General features: G+C 42.9%; 1 protein-coding gene and 1 long non-coding RNA gene across 2 annotated transcripts in view; one reads left to right on the top strand and one right to left on the bottom strand.

Annotated features, from left to right (window-relative positions):
* Positions 1-20,903, bottom strand: part of elfn1a (extracellular leucine-rich repeat and fibronectin type III domain containing 1a) — a 65,189-nt gene that overhangs the window by 42,754 nt on the left and 1,532 nt on the right. The gene's annotated exons all lie outside the window — the stretch shown is intronic.
* LOC124998522 lies at positions 12,128-19,035 on the top strand. Its single transcript, XR_007111065.1, has 3 exons — positions 12,128-12,248; positions 18,154-18,221; positions 18,491-19,035. It is a non-coding gene; the product is annotated as an uncharacterized LOC124998522 (long non-coding RNA).

Here is a 20,903-nt window from a genome sequence, read left to right as displayed (position 1 = left end):
CCGAATGTGTGCAACGGGAGAGAAAAGTGGGAGAAAAGGGGCGCTGGACAGAATGCTTTTATGCGCGTGTGTTTGATGTGCAACTCCGTGTGAGGCAGAAATCAATTTACAGAAGATAATTGTTCATTTCCACGGGGAGAGGAGGAGGCAATGAAAGGCAGTGAAAGATTGAGTTTACATCTCTGTACACAAATGGCACTAATGGGGACAATGATCATCTCCCAATGAATCCAATTACGGCGCTGTTACTCTCACACCTTACAAGTCTTCACATCATCACCATCAACATTCATAAGGGCACATTTAGTCCGCCAACCGAGGCTAATAATAATTAAAAAAAAAAGTTCTTGACCACATCACACCTCGCTAATAAACCTATACTTGTGCAAACAGTTTGACAGTCAAATAGAGGCGGATGACAGCTGTCCAGGAAAGCCCAGTGGGGGAGGTCGGGGCTGTATTGAAGTCGATGGGATTACCTGGGGGATTAGGAACTGTGAGTACAATAACAAAATGGCTTGACGAGGACACAATTACTCTGCCATGTTTGAGACAAGCTGATAAAGGAAGGCAATGGGAAGTCTTTGTCACATTTAAAAAAAGTCACTTTCCGGAAGGGAATTGGAAGAGAAAAGTGATTTTAGACTAACTTTTGTTTTGAATGTTAGTGACTCTATGACATTCAAACCTGCGAAGGATTTCTCATGTTATTAACAAACAATGACATACTGTATATACTTGTATACATACAGACCAATTTGATCGTAAGGGGGCTGGAGTAGCAGTACCATAATAGTGTAGAAACCTGATATTAACTTCCCTTTGTTTTAGTGCAAAGAAGAACAACTACATTATAAAAAATAACAAAGCATACTTTTACCACACATGTTATGAACGATCAGATTTTTTAATTTTTTAATTTTTTTATTAATTTCGGCATGTTGCTGCCATCTGTCGTTTTGTTCTAGGTTTCTGTGTTGTGGTATGTTAGCAACAGGTACTGATAGGTGAGACCCCTAGTGGACAAATGAGGATTTCGTATGTTTGACACCCCTGTTCTAGATGATCAGATGATTTCGATTTATCACCATTATCATTGTGTCTGTAATTCTGCAAAGGAGCCCCCTTTTAAAATCCCCCCCCCCCACCCCATATTGTATTCAGAGTTTTGGAGACCCCACATAGCCACATCTTATTTCCTCTGGCTTTCAAAAGTCCCATCAGTATTTGTAAAATTGAATCCCTTCCTAAAAATACCTTTTGCCCGTATCTCCTTAACCCGACATATTGAAAAGTCAGCACACCATTTAGAGTGTAATCAGCGCTCTGCTGAAATCATATTAGATTCCAGACTCCCATCCATGAGACTCTCATCAATGTATCATTTAGGCTGTGCAAATTGTGGAAAGCGTTCTCTTAAGGACTGGGTCCTTTCCTCCTAATGAAACCTTCTGCGATGGTTTACAAACTGCACAAAGTCGCATATCACAGAAAGACTAATCAGTATCCTTAAGGATGAAAAATTCCCTCCCCAGGCCATAGACACAATACTCAACCGAGGTGTCCTACTGATGCAATGCCCAGAGCTGCTTCATTGATAATAAATAGGAAAAAGCCCTGAATGACTCATAAATAGTTTCTCAGATCCACATTATTCTAGTGGTAAGAGAATTGATCTGTGAGCTAAGAATAGAATATCCCCTTTATTGTCACTGACACTTTTTCCATCTTTTAATCATTTTCTTTCCTCTATCTGGTCGTGCGTTGGTGAAAAATGCCGGGCATTAGATTAGAGGTCAGGGAATTCTCTTTTTCCTGAGATTAATAACAGGAAAATGTTAACAGGTCAGAGTCCTCTAAAGCAGTAATGAGGTTTTACAGCTGCATTCTGGTCTTTGTCTGCTTAAAGCAAAAAATATTTGAAAGTCCGTCATGCGTGATGATCTGTTTTCTGTTGTGCCGATGAAGAGGCGTGGATGTTTTCATCTTCAAAGCATTCGTTTGGACTCAGTCACTCTGAGCAGGATGATTCCACCGTTGCTGTTACTTAATGCTGTTGAAGTTGCTTGTAATCATCTCGTGGAAGCAATACGAAATTGTCCGTCCTGGACTCCTGCAGCGACAAACTTTCTGAGGCAGCCCAGTGTTATTATTCCTTTCCGCACCCGTCTTCAAAGCCTTGTCTTTCCAAGAAAAATAACTGCATCCTTTCAGCAAATGAGCAGTAACCAGGCATGCTTAACAAGAGCTGCTGTAAGAATCGTGACTTTTGTCTGAGAACAGCGAAAAAAAATTGTAATATGACCTTTATGACTTAACCGGTAGAATAAAATGGGATTTAGGTCTTGTTTTTAGGTCACTTCTTGTCACTACTCTCATAATGACGAGAAACTTGGTGACACACGGTTTTTTAAACAGAGCAATCTTAGAAGTCGTACTCTTTGCAAAAGAACAAGTGTGTGGCAAGTGATTGATTGAACCTCCTGTCTGTCTGTCATGGGTGAGCTTCATTCGATGCTGCCGTCACAACAGCTGCAACAGACTCTCTTCACGCTTAAAATGCTCTCGTATCCTACGGCAGTTCCTCCTGAGATGCCGACAGCTCTGCTCTGGTTTGAACCGGCGGTCGTCTGGCCAGGGGTTCACACCTTGAAGCGTGGCAAGATGGAATCTCTTGCAAAATAAATATGAGATGGACGCGCAGCATCTGTCTTTGTTTGCCGTGTATTAGTTGACATGTGAGTCACATGCTTCGTTTGCATCACGATTGAACCGCGAAGTCTCGCGTTGAATTGAATTCCTTGCACTGCGTTCTTAGAAACAAACCTTTGCACGTCACCGAAATATGGGAACTTTAACGTTTCCGCGATCAGTATTCAGTGATGGCTACTGGGATGTTGATTGGATTTTGACTGACTGATTGCCATTGTCAGTTCTGCTTTTTGAATCCATTGTTTATCGATTCATGATCAGTTTTGCACATGGGGAAAAAAACAAATCCTACACGGTTTTCGGCACCAAACCAGCTGTTTTAATGTGTGTCAGAACACAATCTCCTCCGAACAATAACTTGAGCAAATCATTACTCATCCGACATGCTGCTCCTGACTCGGAGTCTGAGAGCCGTGGCTTTCATCAGTCTGCATGTCATCGTCTAAAACGGATCAAACCAGAGAATATTTATAAATGATGTGCCTTCTGTCGGCCAGAGCGTTCCAGCTGCTTGTGTGACAAGCAGGATATTTAAGGTCGAGTGGTTGAAAGCGTGACATTGCACGAACGCGTGCCGCGTTGGACAAACGGGCACCTGGAGTGTTGCATGTTGTTTTGGACCCCTGCATGGAGTCGTGGACTCGCACTGGTCGCAAACAACGTGATCTTCATCTTGTTTAGTGAAATGCAGCCAAACGTAAGATCAAGTCTTCTGCTCCGCGATTCCTTATTAAAGCCTTTCAAAGTCACAGAGTAAGATACCGCGCCGTGCAACGCAGAAACGTGACAGGCCGCCATGCTTGGAGTGGGAGCGTCGGCTGGAAGAATCGATGGCGTTGGAGACATACAGCTCCACATCTAGTAATCTGTAGTCTGCAATACATGCCAAGGAGTGGAAACTGTTAAAAATAAAATCACCATACAACATCATAACCAGTAGAAATTAAAGCTGATCACAACCATTGTTCTATATGAACTGGCAACCCTGAGTTGCATCAACAAAGTGTAAATATTAGGTCCTAAACTTTTTGCAATATTTACATACCACATTACCACAGAAAACTGGGAAAATGTGATGTATATAAGACTTCCAGCTTCCGCTAATTTGTAATTACTGTAAGAAAATGGATGGATTAAGACAAATATTAGACTTAAAGGTGGACATCTGTTGGATTCGCAAGACAAGGTAGACAGTTTGTGCACCCTAACTACCTGGAAATAGCCCATTTAAATTTATATATCTCCAATTTCACAAAGCAAATGAGCAGAATTCTTTATTTCTGCCTGGATAGCGGCAGAAATGGGACCGAGATTCTTCGGAATATGCTGTCAACGAGGTGTGGCGAAAAGAGATGGGGCTGAATAAAAGCAGACAGATAGCTTAGCACGAGGGGTTAGAGAGGAGCGGAGAAAAACAAGGGCTGAAAACAAAGGGGAGATCAGAGACGGGGAGCAGGGGCCGCCTGGAAGAAATGAACAGATGAGGATGGCGAGCGCTGCCAGCCCTGGCGCGAGTGCTCCTGCGCGTGGCTGGGGGGATAATATGGCCACAGTGGCAGAACACGCATTTCACATCGCGCTCAACAGGTGGGTCAACAAGGGGCATCTCAAACAGGCAGGCAGGAGCTTATCTTAATTCTCAGGGAGAGAAAATCCAAGATCCCGTCCGCGCGGTCTCTCTGTAATCGATGCTGACAGGTAATTCAGAGGAGCGCATGGGAGAGCTCACAGCGTGCAGGAGCGGCAGGGCATCTGTGTGGCCTCAGTTCGCTACACTACGTGCAATCAAAGCGCTCGGCAGCTCTAATGCGTGTCCAAATAAGCACGCATTTCATAAGAGCTAACGGCCAACTGAGTGGCGCGATGATGGTGACGAATGAGACAAAAAAAAAAAGTAATCGAGAAAATCATTTGTCCGTGTCTGTGCCAGACTCTGTGACTGGCATCAAATTTTTAGTAAAGGTGAGAAATACTATAATAACCTGAAGCGTCACTGATACATTGTGGTAACACAGAGCGTCTGTGTGCAAGGAACTTGGGAACCATGTTATTGGGAATGGAAGTGTCCTTAAATTAATGCCGGCTTCACTCTGTATTGTTTACATAGGGAGCCTGTTAATGAGGTTGGGCTCTGACTACTAATCAATTGATTACGTCAATACTGAGGAAGGCGAGATGCAAAAGCGAACACGATTATTGTCGGGGTGTGAGGAGCATATTTATGATGATTGGTTTTTCTATTTGTTGGAGATGAACGTGGACGTTAAGGAGTATGTGCAACATTAAATCTGAAAATGTGGATGCACGATTAGCCACAACATTAACCAATGACAGGGGGAGTAGATAACATCGACTGGACCAGACACCTCCAACAACAAGAAGAACAGCACAACGTGGGGGTGACCCACATAGGCCCCTCCCCTCCACCCATAGGACCCAAAGGCCACCCACTAACAACATACTGTTGACAGGCACCACAGGACACCCTCAGAAGACCCATGTCCATTCTCTGATGAGTCACAACTGTTTTAGAGGCACAAGGGAGACCAACACAATGTTAGGAAGGTGGTCATAATGTTATGCCTGATCGATGTATGTTCCACATCTTGAATTGTGACACCAATAACATGCGTTTTTGATATGAATCATATGACAATCTGGCACGATGAGTAAAGAAAAGCTGGATTTTGTTTTCCACTTCTTGTCTCTGTAGAATATTTATGCGGAGATAAAGATTTCATCCATGCCACCCTCCACCCTACTCAGCTGTGCAGTGCAAAATTAATGATTGCAGTATTGTATCGGACACCTCTGTTTCCTCTCAAAGTCCCTCGCTCTGTTTATTTTTCTGACTGTCTGAGTCAATAAAAACAATATACTGGGTGGGCACTCCTTCCACTTGCTCATTTGAAACTAATGCCGGTGTTTTGGGGGGAAGTCAGGTACTGCAGGACTTACAGTCCAAATCCAGATGATGATGAAAAAAAACAAAAAACAAAACATGGATAAGGGTGTATGTGGGCCAGCAGGGGATGTGTATCCAGAGCACATTAAAAAGAGAAGAGAAGGCCTGTCTAGCTGGTCCCTCAAACCTGCCATTGGCATCTCTCCAGTTTTGTGAGAGGACTTGTTATGTAATTCCACAAGAGCTTGTTTTCTCCTACTTCACTATTGCTTGACAAAAATCCATCCGCTGAATGGAAGAAAATACATGTAGGGAAGAATATCCGCAGCTCGCACAGTGACTTTTGTGAATGTGAAACCGTTGAATGAAATATAAATCCAGATAAATCTTCAAAAGTAGTCATACATTGAATAGTGCCTGGAAGAAGAAAAAAAAATTAAAAACTGCAGCGTGTTGTTTTGAATGCGCGTGTACCGACAACCACTCGAGAGCTGAGCCCTATTTTACTATGAGCATAATTTCCAGGTCTCACAAACAAAACTAATCCACTTACGACAAAACAATCCTTTCTTTGATTTAGTATGCTGTCCTGTAACTTCAGTTCACTCCCTCCCGGGAGGGTTTTGAGCAGCAACAACAACGAAAAAAAAAATCAATTTTCTAAATCTGTAAGAAGAACATGGCTTGTATTTTTTTGCTGCAAAACCAAGAGAGATATCTACTCTGCTATCCAGGGATTTTACACAGCAGAATCCGTTGTTGGCTGTCTGGCTTATTACAGGTGGTTGACCTCATTCATATGTACAGACTGGGAGCAATTACTTTAATAAGAATAAAAAATTAAATAATTTGTGTATTTGACATGTTCAAATTTACTGCCTTCACTAGACAGTTCCCAGCGGGCACTGACAAACAACACGAAGGGGAAGAAAAGGACGTGACACGTGCCGAAGCCCTTAAGCTAGATTCTAACCGAGGGCTCTTCGCTTACATGCTATGTGTCTTACAACCGAGGTCACGGGAAGCCCCATGTGGTCAGGCCTCGCACGGATTGTGATGCATATGGATGCAAACGACTCATGGCAGGGCAGTTCGGTCTGCAGCCGACCCAGACAGCTGGCGCTACATGGAGGAATACATGCAAGGGAAAAAAAGACTGTCATTATGAAAGGAGATTCATGGGGGGATGAAACTAAACATTATTCACTTGCATTCTTTTAAGCGGATTAGTGGTTTGGGAGCAAATGTTGTGAAAATAATCTTAGATTATGAGAAAACATGTGCAATGAGGTCAAGGTGGTTAACCAAACTCCTTAATCATATTACTCTTTCTTTCACAGGGATTACAAATGCCTTAATTATTATATTAAGTTTAAAAAAAACAACAACTTTGAAATGATCCAAACATTGTTCTCTCTGATACTACATCATTACGTGTGTAACTGAATCTTTCTTCTCAACGAAGGTTTTTAAATTCATTTGGAGTCCATTTGTGATGATAATATCTAACCAGGAAAGTCCTGGTACAAACAAAAGAAGATTGCATAGCTATCCCTAACCTAGCTAACCCTAACCCTAACTCTAATCCTAACCCTGACCCTAAGTTCTTACACACAGCCAGCTATCCAATTTATATTACAGGTCGCTGGACAAAAAGTTTAAACTCTTTGACGTGTTGGGAAAAAAATACAAAAGCATCTGATGAAAGCTGGGACGAGAGGTGAAAGTCACCTTGTATCAGGGAGTTCATTTTTTTTTTTTTTTTTTGCTGAAAACCCAAGTTCTAGTCAATGAAGTTAAAGTTCAAATACGTCCCTCTTGCGGGAGGCCCCCCTTCAATCTCCTGAGCCCCTGCCTCCTCTAGAAACCCTGGCCGCGGTCCGAGCTGCAGGGACCACAGCCAAGTTCGCCTGCGGAACCCAACTGCTGCCTGTCGGCTTTTAGCCGCTGATGCATCCACAAAAACTTTAAAAGCTCCGATGCGCAGCCGCGCTTGTGTGCAGGAGCTGCAGTACCACTGCTTTAAACGGCGTCTGCGTTACGGAGCTATGCATCACTACGTGTTCCGCCTCATTTGCATCGAGCACATTTCAAACGCGGAGTAAGTCTTAATGTGAACATACGACGCGAGTGTGCTTTGAACTTCATCCTGTAGCGCGGTCCCACAAGTGTTGTGTACGAGGCTGTGGGTGAATTGCGCAAATTGTCTTTGCTGCCAGTGTTAATACACTGGACGTTTACTTATTATCAAAAGCCCAAATGAAGTGAGGCAACTTCTTCTGTAGGTTGCAGTGCTGCGCGCTTCCGCCCATATCATACGTTTCTCTGTAATCACATCAGCCAAATGGGAATACTGAAAACCCTTAAACAGCAAGAATAATGAAAAGTGAAAGAGCTAACAAATTTTAATTAAAAGTACAGCAGTGACACCGGCACGTAGCACTAGGCAGAAGCGTTTAGCTGTGTAAATCAGATTAGACAGAAAGGGATACAGTTAGTCAAGCCTGAACCTTCCTGCACGGAGACCAACACTCGCTTCAGTGTGCAGTTTTCCCCCTGGACATATCTGTTTCTTCTGATGGGGATTTACACGCTGGTCAAAATGGATTATACTTTTTAATCAAGCTCATATCTGAGAAGACTATCAAGAAGAATTAATTGAAATTTCAACCTCTTCTATGCTCTGATTAATGTAATTATAATAAACCTAATATTTGCTTTACATGGTGTATTTCTAGGAATATGTTCATTCCCATTACTGGAATATATGACGGCATTAGGGACATGCATAGCTAATTTTGGAAGGCTGAATTGATTAATAGAAGGACCTTTGAGCTCCCTCGTGAATACGGCTGCTCAGATCAAATCCATACGCAGCATTATTATTATAATTAAGCAGCAGCGCTTCACAATCGTCGGCCGGTTTGATGTGTCTTCCTGGCAGATCTAAATCAAGCGGTGAAATCCTTTTGAAAAAGGGGAAAACAACAAGTTTGATGTCATGTTATCACTGACACAACAGATGTACTGCTTTGAAAACTTCCCTGGAGGAGGGGCCGTAGGCGCAGCGCAGCGGAATTGACAGAGGGACTTAGCCCGCGGCAGACAGGGCTAAAGTCTGAGCAGGCACACCCGCAGGCCTAACAGGCACTCTGGACCTCGAGGGAGGCCCTGTCCCCGAATAAAACCTACACAGTGTAGCGTAGTAAGTAATATTCACTGTTCAGACATATTCCTGCAGTCCTGGCTTCAGTTCAGCACTCCATTTTGAAAAGCTTTAATGGTTCTGGGAGTTGTATTTGCAGCCCTCGTGGTCAGACTGTTGAACGTTGTGCTGTATTAACCAAATCCCCTACAGTCATCTTTACTTATATTCCCTTAAATACTCTTACTCTTTTTTTTACCCGGAGATGAGCTGACCCACGGAAAACGCTTCCTTTCTTTGACAATATTGATGTCCTCTGGAGGAGCCGGTGAGCCGCCGCCTCCTTGTGCGTCACTTTGGTGACAAGGGGTTCAAGCTCCAAGAGAGGAAGGGAGAACATGGCAGGCTTTTCTTCGCTTATTTGTGCCCAGGTCTTCACATGTATCACCGGAGCCGTGCAAGGACGTTGTATTGTAATAAATGTACTTCACTGATGAAAATTCTCCGCAGCTATGGCAAGTGTGCTGAGATGTGGATTCATTACATTAGGAGGTGAGCACCCTGCTCCTCCCTTCATTTGCGGGTTATTTCCATGCGCTGACACTGCGAAGCTCAGGCATTCATCATCTCTCTGAATAGTAGCGCTTTGACCACTGGAGCGCCACCATTCTTTTGGTTTGCCCGGGCCTTTGATCTTCTGTTACTGTAATTGACATCTTATAAAAGAGGCCACAAGGCTCAAACAGCCTTCAAATTTAAAGTTAGTGGGCTTATGCAAGATTGAATCCCGCTAAGTATAGTCACTCACTTACATATTAGGCTGTGAATGGCTTTTTCAAAGGGACATTTACCCTAAGAGAACCCCCTAATGCAGTCAAACACAAAGAGAAAATAATACTGAGGCCAGGACTCAAAATCAACAGAAGCTGTCGTGGCATGTTTTGTACGTTCAAGACATATGTCTACCTCTATCCTCTACAGAAAGCGATTTCTTTTCTTTCTTTCATATTCATGTGGAGTTTGCCAGCACGTTTGGCAGCAGGTTGTGGATGTGGAGATGGCTGGTGTGTGCATTTCGCCTAGAGTGGTTGGGCTGAGTCTAAATCCAGGCAGCTTATGGAGAAAAATGTGGGTTAGAGAGTAGGAATTTCCAATTGAGCGTGTCTTGAACTAAGTGGTTTTCCATGCATTATGTCTATGTTTACACTTGTATATTCTGTCCTTAGTTCTATTGCTTTTAAAAAAAAATAAAAAAATTATACACATCATATCATAATCATGGTGAAATATTAAATGAAACATTAAACTATAGTAATGCGCCCCTCTGTTGTGCCACTCAAACTTTCAATTTGCCTGCTGATAACTTTCCAAAATAATGGATCCAAGGCATCTCGGGGAAAACAATTTGCTGAAATGGCTATAGAGCCAAGACTTCAATTACTATTTAAGCTGCTGCAAAATACTGAGCTAAAGATGGCTGATGACAATAATTTGGTTTCAACAGTTTGCGCTTCGGGTTTTGATCACTGCAATGTAAGAATAAATTATAAATCTTAAGTTTGACACTTCTTTCAGTGCAAATCACAAAAGCCTGAAAGGTCATTATGTTCAAAACAATGAAGGGAGAACCATTATACAGTAGCCAGCAGGTACGGAGGACTGGAACGGACGTATTCAACAATAAACGGTCAGTGCACTTAAGCTCACGGCCTAATGGCAGAGAATTGTTCACTGAGGATTGTGGAAGTTATGGTCCTCCAGACACAGGCACTCGTTTGGTGAACCTCTGTTGAAACAGGGACACATTTAATCTTGCATATGTTGACATGAAAACAGCAGTTTTGGTTCCTATCGCCAAAATTCACCGTGCTGATTTCAGGCTTGGAGTGTCAGGTAAACTCAAACAGATTGTTTGCCAATGTTGACTATATAGAGAGAGATAATAGAGACCAAAACCAAAAGAGCAAAGATGGTTATCAGGACAACAAGACCCGGGCTTGTCCACTAGTATCCAACTGTCAGCTACAGAGTATAGACTGTATATAAATATGAACAACGCACCCCCATTTTTTTACATTGGTCAACCTCGTGCTAGAATTCCAGAGGTGGTGGTCTGTTCTACCTACACTGGTTACAAAGAAATGTTGGATTATACACCGTACTGATGTATTTGTTTATTTTTTTTTCCCAGTCTCACATTCTTACGGGACTGCTTCAGAGTGGTTGATGTTAGCTAGTAGTCATCATGATGTGACATCGTGTTTCTACAGCAGTAAGATGAGATGATAAGATCAAAGTTATCCAAAAAAAAATGGAAAAGTCAGCATGATATTAACTACCTAAAATTACAGTCATTCCCAAAAGATTTGACATGTACTTTAATGTTTTAGTTTGGCCAAAGTCCCATTCACTGACATGAGAGAGGTGGAGCTTATGACCTATATGCTACAGAGCAATGGTCAATTAGTGAATCGCCTCGTTTATAGATGGAGCTTCAGACATCCTGACACCTCTGAGCTAGTCTGTGAGCCCCACAGGAAATCAGGAAAAAGTGTGTGTGCAGTAACCCAGCGTGTGGTAATATCCCCTGAATATTCAGTGTTCTAGCGTGCAGCAAAAGGCCTTAACAGCCTGTGTCAGGATGAATAGTCAATTCCTTCTTGGAAGACATGCACCATGTGATCCATGGGCAGCCACTGACATAAACCCGCTTCTTAGCAACAACCTGGGATAAAATAAGTGAGAAACTTTCATCAGGACACCATATGGAGATGGATCTTGACATGAAAGCACAACGCACTTCAGGAGAGCGAAGAAAAGGAATATTTGTGTGAAAGTGGCCGTACAACTGGCAGAGGCAGAAAGATGTGCACAAAGAACGATCAACGTTCCTGAGTACGATCCCCTGAAAGAACCTGCAATCTCGCACGCTCCTGGTTCCTGTTCATTTTCTTCCTGCACGCACTCATCAAATCACAAGACACCCGAGGTGTACATTTGATTCATTGTGCATAGCATCACGCACAATCTAAGCGCTCTCACTAAAGTGGGAAAGCATAATTGCCGCACAGGCTTTACACATAATCTCCATATTTATTTGAGGGATAACACCTCACAGGCCTGACAATCTGGCACCCCAGATCCTTTCTCTCTCTCTGTGCTCCGGACTCACAGTGGGTGATCACCAGTCTGAGCTGATTCGGCCTGAAAGGCAGCGCTGTTTAATGAGCAATGGAAGGCGTGAGCGAAGAGACAACAGGTGGAGCATCAGATTGATGCTCTGCAGCTGGGGACGGAACACTTTTCTTGCCAGCTGTCTGCCTGGATAATAATCATTAAAAAAAGTATGTTTGCTAAGGTGTTCATGCCACCAAGCCATTTGTCTGTGATTTTATCAGGTTTTGGGGGAAATAAGTTAAATTCACAAGACGCCGTTCATCTGGCTGTTGTTCAGAGGCATCGGCTCTCGTCGTGGCAGATATCCAGGTAAATATTGATATGTTTCCGATTTGCTGCTGTAAGCAGCAAAGAAGCTGCCAAGGAAGGTCTTGCTTCCCATCTGAATCATGATCTGTACTATTTGGTAACAGCATTCTCAGAACTTGGCACAGCACAGCCCTGACTTCATTGCTCTGGGCACGCAGAATATAGTGATTTTTTTCCAGTTGATGTGGCTTGGTGCTCTGCCTGTATTTGTTGCTTTGCAATCAATCTTCTCATTTTTTCCCCCCCATTTCTTTTTTTTTTTTCTCAACCGTGTTGTTTAATCAGCCGCTAGAAACGTGCATGACTCAACAGGAGTCTTTGCAAATAGTGTGAGCCTTAATTAATTTATCATGCTAGTTGTTTCAGGGTCCCTCATGGAAGTGGTCATGAAAAACAGCTTACGCCAAGGCCTTTTTGAGGTGAGATGACTGTGTAGAAATCAGGCTCTTTGAATAATCTGCATCATATTAAAGCCTCCTCACAGTGTCAATGAGCAGTAAGTCAAGCATGCAGCGATGCTCTCCAATATGAGTGTTATGGTACACTGTGGCCTGCTAATGGTGTGAATACTGGCACGTTTTTTATAAGTAGATGCTAGTATGTTTGGTCCAAGTTTGGAAGCAGTTTCTATGGTAACGGTGTCCCATCTTCACTTTCTCGCTGACAATCTGTAGATTTAGGCGGCACTGCTGTTTAAAGATATTTGAACCACACTCCAGCCTGTTGAGATTGATTGCACGGAGTCACAATCAGAACACATTGCATCCTTCAATCGTGGCACGACCCATCTGGTCAGGTAAGCAAAACTGTTCCGTAGCCAAAAGCTTCACAGCTTGAGGGAAGCGCATACAGGCTTTTAAGATGAGGTATAAGAGTGGATTAAATATCTTCTGGCTACATGCACACTCTGGTTCATGTCTCAAGGGACATTTTATTCAAGTGTTTTCACCCAAAACTGACCGTCGATCGTTACAGCAGAGCAAACAAGGTCATGGGCAGGTTGCAAAGGCTAGACATATGGATGATCAAATTATTGATGAGTCAGTCGCCCAATTATTTACAAACTGCCCTTCTCCATTTGCACTGAGTGCAGTTAGACTTTGTGGATCTTCTCTCGTTTAGTTCAGGCACAGAACGGCTTCTTAAATAACTCCCCTTCACTTGACACGTGTTGCGTTAAATGTCGTGAAAATAAAAAAAATAAATAAAAAAGGGAGGAATTTGAGTTTGGCATCTTTGAGAGGGCAGGCGCGCAGACCTTCAGAAGTAAAACAGATGCTGGGATTGTTGTGAGATAAAAGCCTCCTGCTACAAAAGCTGCGCACCGAGTTAAGAGGCAGGAAGCTGAAATGGTAACGTACGTCGCATTGTTCTTCGCTGTGAATGAGAATTAACTTCCACTATGTATCTCTGTTTCATTAACTAAAAGTAGCGATATCATGCTACGGGGAGAGAAATGTGAAGCATCTGCGGCTGTGATGTGCAATCAGCCGCTTACAGCATATTGCAGCTGATGGGAAAAGAGCTCATTTTAACAACTTCATATAAAAATCCTTGTGTTTGAGGTCATTGCACATTTTCCATTACATATCCCCACTGAATTAATTTCTGTGCACAGAAACTGGCAAACAACAAGAACACGCATAACAGGGCCGCAACAAGCAGTTATTTTAAATTTGATTCATCTATCAGTATTTTTTTATCGGTTGGTTAATCTATCGATTATTTATTTCCTGAACCCATAGATTACCATTAAGCCTCTAATGAGCACACGCAACGCTGAGTATGATCTAACTTCATATGGCTTGCAATAATTGTTAGTAGAAATGCACATCTGTTGTTTATGTCTATGGCTTGCTTGCACATACTCATTATAACGTTAATGGAAATCCATGTTGTTTAGTTTAAAGGTTAATTTTCACACAAGAAAAAAACAGTTTATGACACATACGCTGCACTGGATAACGGCGTTGCCATGATGGCTATTAGCACTTGGCCTTGTTGAGTTCTTGTCTGGAAAACTACAGACAAGGACACGTGTCTGGGAAAGTTCTCAGTCATCCAGGTCATGATATGTCAAAAAAACAAACAAAAAAACAAGCTGAAACTAAATTTACTGGAACTGGAACTTGGAACCGGTGAGGATGCAGCCACGGCTCCATGGCCCTGAATGACAACCAGCAATCAGATGAATCTGCTCTCGTGGTTAGAGGGAGAATCTTCTCTGTTGAGGTCACTTCATATTTGCAAAGCGTGACAGTCAGGGTCGTCATAAATGGGGGGTAAATGTTGTGAATGTTCCACACGGCTTAACATATTTACGAATTCAACATCATCAGTTACAGTAACATTTTATTTTGGACGCCATTTTGCGTCACTGAATTCCTGATTAAAACATTTATTGCTTTTCAAATTAAAAGCTTGTCAGTATATTATATTGCTCTTTCTGCAGACTAGCAAACATTGTGTCCGTCGCTTCCATTGGACTCTTATTTCATGGTTAAATTTTTTTCCCCAGCTAGATTGCTAACAATGTCAGCAAGTACCATATTCAATCACAATTCAGGTATTTCTACGATCAGAACCCTGTCAGGCCTTGTTACGTGGGTCAGCCTGATGTTTGTGGGGTTTGCCCATCAACCATCCAGCACTTGCTAACATTGCAGCACGTCCCCTGAATGGCTCGCACAGAGTTGGCTCAATGGGAAGCAATCGACTTGCTCAAATCATCCATCAGACGCTTCCACAATGCGCTCGGCTGCTGCGCGGAGTAAGATTAAGGAGTGACCTTCACGTAACATCAAAGCGCAGATGAGTGCGGCACTGATCATGTGATTGCGCCCTGTCTTGGTGGCTTTCACTTCAGATGATTGTAGACTTAAAGAAATGTTTGTTCATCCCGCGGGGAGGGGGGAGGCAATTGTGCGCGTAGACCACAGAACCACTGGGCAATCGATGCTCAGAGTTTACGTGTGGGGGCATTAAACCGGCTGACTCTGAGGAGAGGAGGTCCTCGCATCCGTTTGGTGATGGCAAAACTCGATTCCTTCTTTCTTCTTGATGACATTAGGAGGCACGGTTTTCTTTTGGAACTGCTCAATTTTCTGAAGGTTTAAACAGTCTCAATATCCTGTTCAGGGAAACGGCTGCTTTTGGTAACACAAAATAATATTAATAGGACTTGCAGGGACCTCATTGACCTTTAGAGTATTTAATAAGGTTTATTTACCATTCATTTATAACAACCCCCTATAGATACGTTAAGCAGTGTTATTTAGTTGCAAATGTGTGAAACTAAAGACTTTCGTGCTCCCTATTTTAGACGACAGCAGCTGCAAAATAAAAATAAATATGGGCCGTTGACGTTGGCTCGAGTGGATTGTAACTGACAGGAGTCCTTGGTTGTTTTTTTGGAGACGGAGACGCAAAATACCTGGGAGCAGTGTGACTTTTTTTTACAAGGAGTAAACAGAAGTACAGCGCTCTCCCCCGTCTAGTTTTCGCCCTCATGCATGAATTAATATCAAACGGTAAACAGCGAGAGGTAATTACTCTCCAAAATTAGTTACCTTTACTCACTCAATTAAAATCTCCAGAGCTGTTGTCTCTGCATTAGGAATTAATTGAATGACTCCGGCTGGAAACAAACAAAAAATAAATTAATTAATTGATAGAAATACAATGATAGGCTAACATTAAACGATTAAAAAAAAAAAGTCAAAGTTAAAGGGAAAAATAAAAAAACACACACACACCGTTACGTAGAATAAATTCCTCAAGTGCATCATTAGTGTACAACCGAAGCTGTGTGCAAGCACAGACCTGAGTCACTTGACATTAATGCGGAGGAGGAGCGTGCATCGATTACCGCGATGTGACTTTTGCCGCGTATTAACCTTAAAGAACTCTCTCACCGATTGATGAAAGGCGCTTGCCTTCAGAGTGTCACGTGGAAGCCCCTTTATTCACCGAGCATCTGTCATCTTTAAAGGCTGCTGGTTTACATTTTGTAATTGGTGGGAAAGCGTCTAATCATGCGGCATTACCAGTCAGGGATCTAATCAGCTACATCTTCTGACGCTGTTTGTAGCGGCTCTGAAATCTAACATAATTATCTGAACGGAAGGATATCGAGCCCGCTGGATGAAATGGCTTTATTTTGAAAGACCGGCTGCTCACAGTCCTAAATATATTTTCTTATTTGGTCGACTTTCAGCGCCTCCGAGTTTATAGGCCTACTCTTTGCTTTTTAAATTTCCCCAAGGAACCAATTAATATGATTGGTGTCCTGTTTTCCATTGATAGAGAGAGAGAGCGTAGTGCTTGTGTGTGCTTTGCACTTTGAGTACAAGTACTTCCTTCAAGTAGGTGTCAGTCTTCAACGTGACGGCTCGGTGAATGGATTACTGATGGTTTTTTCAAGATGCCGCCGAGCTCCGATCTGTATTTTTACCGGCGGAACACCATTTCTGCCGAAGGTATCGAGATGCATCCGATGCACGACCTGCGTCACAGTGGCACATCCTTCGCTCACACCTGATGGCGTATTCACACCCAGAATGTAGCTCATGGAAAGCCTTCAGCGTTTCGTGCGTTGCTAGAGCAAGTGAGAGCAAGGAGATTACCGCTCATTCATCTTTTCCAACCTCGAGCGCCGCTGGATGATGTATCAACGCCTCTGAGCTCATTTTGTTTCCATTCTTCTCTGACATGAGCAGAAAGTGAATACCGGACACAGTCACACCTGCACCGCCTGCCCACATAAGCGCTTTAATGGCGGCTAAATGCTATATAATCAACAGCTCCTATTACTCGATGACTGACAGATTACAGTCTGCCGATGCTGATGTTTGACAGAGCTCTAATTTGATTTGGTCTAAGCTGGAATCAGCGCCATGCGATGCAGTTATTTATGCGACAAACTACTTGGGCTCATAATATCTGTAGCTTAAGGGAATGAGTTGCAGGGAAATACAAATGCATTATTCACATGTTTAGATAATGCCAACTCGAAAAACACCTGACACGAACCAAACAAAGCAAGGAGACAACTATGAGTTATTACTTGCCACTTGCTGTTTCAGTTCTCTCTTATTTGTGTATATATATGCAGAGTGGTGCACATTAACAAGACTGTCTTCTCAAAGTGAGTTATTTCTCTGCTCTTTTGTGTGTGTGTTTATGTGCAGCATATTTGTTTGCACTGTGTGCCCAATTCACAGAGGAAATATGTAGCATCCACCTCACAGAGATCCAGCAGCCCGGGAAGTTTCTCCAGCCTGTTCGCCATACATGATGTGAAGTTCCAAAAAGCATTAATTGGACGTCCTCTAAAATGCAAAAAAAAAAAAAATCCACTTTCTTTGACGGAGTCCTTGTGTTAGCTTTAATGGCCTCTCGTGTCTGGGATATTCATCAAGCAGAGCAGGTGCCTGCAGATAGGCAGCCCCGGTGTTTTGAATCCCGGCATCTAATTACTTTGCAGAGAAAATGGCAAGTAAGAGACAGAGCGATGTTCAATACGCCCGTGAAGCTTGTTTACGAAGGGGTTTCGTCTATCGCAAGGCAGCCAGCAGGTGGCTGGGGAAAGTGCACAGAAACGTTTCTGGCGTCCTCGGTGGATTAATTTTTGTGAACTCCTAAATTAATTATGGCTGATTCACACCCTCGAGTGAATCCTTACATCTCCGGGTTGATCCCCGCAAGCCGTCAGTGGTACAAGAACTCATCCCAACTTTGCAGCTCTCTTTTCATGCACTGTGCATTTGTTCCATAGCCGGCCAGGCAATTCCTTTTATTTTATTTTATTTGTCCAGGATAAGAGGAAGTTGGAGAAGTGGAAGTTAAGAAGATAATAGTTACACCTTCCCCTTTCATTAAACTCCCCCAAATTCATTCTTTCCAGAGATGAGAGGAATCCACGGCCCTGTGAAAGCAACGCAGAGTTAATGACTCACGAACTGCTGATTCAAGGTGAAGTTTACTAATGGTTTCGTACCCAATCTTTGAGATATCATCTTAGCAGAGGACCATCTTTGTTTTTGTTCTGGCTAAACAAAAATGCGCCCAAGGGCGGCATTCTTCTTTTTCTTTTTTCTTCTTTTTTTGGGGGGTATTTCCAGCCTTATCTGTTCTTTACAGCCTTCGTTAGACATTGGAAAACATCAACCGATTGCCCTCCTTTCCTGAATGCCAAGTTACTGTCAATATCACTTCCTCTAAACGTAATGCCGCCCCCCCAGGCAGACGGTGTCATTGATGGTCCTGTCCTTCACCGCAGAGGAACTCGTCACATGTCTCACCGCTTCAAGATCTGAATCTGAAATCTCGAGAAATGAAGACTCAGAAGACTGCTGTTATATTGCACATTGTGCTGCCGTATCTTTTCAAAGCTAACAGAATAAGTGGCTGATGGCGCTGGATAGTCATCCAAGAATAAAAAAAAATAAATAAAAAAAACAGTCAAGGTTAACTATTTTGTAACAGCTGCTGGTGGCAGAAGCAGGTACAGAAAAACATTTCCTGAGCAACACGTGTCTCGGATTAAGAACAAAAACATTATTTTAATCAAGAAAATAGTCATTTCCTGTCAGCCTTTCACAATAAAAGCAGGCCCTTACGTTGCCATTTGAATGATATTGATATGAAGAGGAGCCGGTAACTTAATTCAATGTGCTCAGGGGAACGGAGCAGTAAACAGTGAGGCTGTCAACAACGTGACATAAGACACTGGATTACATTCATACATCGATTCCAGGGGCAATTTAAATCCTGCACATGGATGAACTCTGGCAGTGACAATGAATGCTATAGATAGGCAATCAAAGAATGTAAATACACTGAACGACGCGCGCTGATAAAATCCGAACCATAATGACATTCACGGGGGTTGTGATGTTATTGAGATGAATGTAGAACATGCTGTTCACTCCTTACTGTAGATGGGATTACGCTACATCTTTGTTTGCCTTTGATATGTTTCCCCTCTGTGACTAATTTTGCGATCTTACTAGCCGTCAGTGGCTCATTCTTCCCGTTATGAAACAACTAAGTGTCACGCGGGACCCTTGAGGCCGAGGCAGTGCAACAGCATCTTGTAAAAACGGGCGCACACTCCTCGCAGCACAGGAAGTTTCTGTTCGAATGTAACGGCTGCGCAACTGAAATATGCCATGCTGTCAAACCATATGTTTCACAGCTTTGTCTACAAGCCCTGCCTGGTCCCTTTGATTACACTTTACACGTTGTTAACCATACAATCAGAGTGTCGCTGCTTGAGCACGCAGTTAGCCAAGCCCCGGTAACTTTTCTATGACACGACTGCGCGGAAAAGAATCACATTTAATGTGAAATGGTTTGCTCGGTTGTCCTCCCTTGTTGTGCCCAGAAAACTGCGACATTAGGAGCGATGGTGAAACTCAGCACACAGATATAATCGCAGCCACATCGCTGGGGCTACATACTGCAGGATCAGCAATACGGGGTAGATTAAAAGATCATTTCATGTCCATTTTTGGCCCCTGTTTTGCAGTCAGAAAACACAGGGAGGGAAAAATGCTATTGGATGAGAGACTTTGTGACCCCTCTTTTGGAGAACATCCCCTTGATAGATGCTACATAAATACACTTGGGTATTCACGGGGAAGAAAGAGTTGACTCTGCAATCTTTCCCAATTCAGAAAAAATGGGTGTGTAACTTGGTAAAACAGATGATTTTTTTTTGGATGCGGCAAATCAAGTCGCCTCAAAATGTAGAGCAGTGGAAAACTGAAATGTGCATTTCCATTTAGAAAGGTTGGTAACATTTCCAAAAAAAAAAAAAATGTGTCTCAGATAGCAATTTATCGGACAGGGTAGTCTTTTCTACTCCCCCTCGTCATGAGAAGCTGTAATTCTCTCTCGGTATCCACAGCACGATCTCTCTCTCTCTCTCTCTCTCCTCCACAAAGAACCAAGCCAAGGCAACTTGCATACAAAATAGCTGACTCAATCATCCAGCTGCATAATCAAGATAAGGGAGACGGGGGACAGGAAGAAGGAGATGTGAAGGCTAATGTGAGAGGCCGCTCGAGCAGCAGCAGCAGCAAAACTACGGTGTTTTGGAACAGTTGTAAATCTTGACACCAAAAGTTGGAAGAAGTAAGATTCACACTTGTGGTTGAGGCTAACCCGGGACTGGAATGGGGGCTGAACACTAACAGTGAACACAGTGCCTGTGGTTTCAGTGGCAGAAGACAGATTGTTTAAGCTTTAGATCTTAAATGCTTCCCAGGCTTTAAATGTCACCATGACCGCAACACATTATTTAACCAGTACGGGGATGATACAGCATTCTTACACCTACGTCTATAGAGCATCTGAGTAGAAAGCCAGAGAATTGTTCCTGTAGGCTTGTAATTTCTTCGTCCATTGTGCAGCCGCAGCTCTAGGTTATATTAAACCTGGCATTGTTTCAGCATTTTGTTGGAACCTAGAGATGCCCCCCACACCCACTACCAGCACCACCACCACCTCCTCCTCCTTCTCCGACAGAGGATTCAGGTGCTCTTTACTTGTGCTAAAGGCTTCAAAGCTGGCTCAAAACATCTCTGGACATTTGACGACTTTAAGAAGAAAAGAGTTGATTTATTGTTAAAAGGCAAGTCAAAGAAATCA

The sequence above is a fragment of the Mugil cephalus genome, chromosome 20, assembly GCF_022458985.1.
Source record: "Mugil cephalus isolate CIBA_MC_2020 chromosome 20, CIBA_Mcephalus_1.1, whole genome shotgun sequence".
Classification (NCBI taxonomy): Eukaryota; Metazoa; Chordata; class Actinopteri; order Mugiliformes; family Mugilidae; genus Mugil; species Mugil cephalus.
The sequence above is the reverse complement of the archived record's forward strand: the minus strand, read 5'-3'. Positions and strand labels throughout refer to the sequence as shown.